We start from the raw sequence: 310 nt of genomic DNA on the forward strand, positions 1-310 counted from the left end.
GGGAGCCGGATGGAAGGAGGGGCAGAGCCACAGCCCGCGTCCGGCCGACGGACAGCCCGAACCCCCTGCCCGCTCCTGGGGGGGTCTGTGGGGCGGTCGAGCCCAGGGAACATCTCTGTAGCGCAAGTGAAGGGACCGCGGGTGCCCCGGCTGCAGTGAGCGGGCTCCGCCGTGGGACGCCGGCATCGGGGAAGGGACATCAGCGGTGCCAGGGGCTGGCAGCCAGGCAGGATGCGGCGCTTCCAGGCTTTGCACCGATCCTTCCCCTTCCTCACCCGCTTCCGCCTCTACCGCGGTAGTGGCGACCCTC

General features: G+C 71.6%; 1 protein-coding gene across 4 annotated transcripts in view; it reads left to right on the plus strand.

Moving 5' to 3' along the window:
- Nucleotides 1–310, plus strand: part of TNK2 (tyrosine kinase non receptor 2) — a 21,202-nt gene that overhangs the window by 9,070 nt on the left and 11,822 nt on the right. The window lies entirely within an intron of this gene.

Source organism: Geospiza fortis, unplaced genomic scaffold (assembly GCF_000277835.1).
Source record: "Geospiza fortis unplaced genomic scaffold, GeoFor_1.0 scaffold172, whole genome shotgun sequence".
Classification (NCBI taxonomy): Eukaryota; Metazoa; Chordata; class Aves; order Passeriformes; family Thraupidae; genus Geospiza; species Geospiza fortis.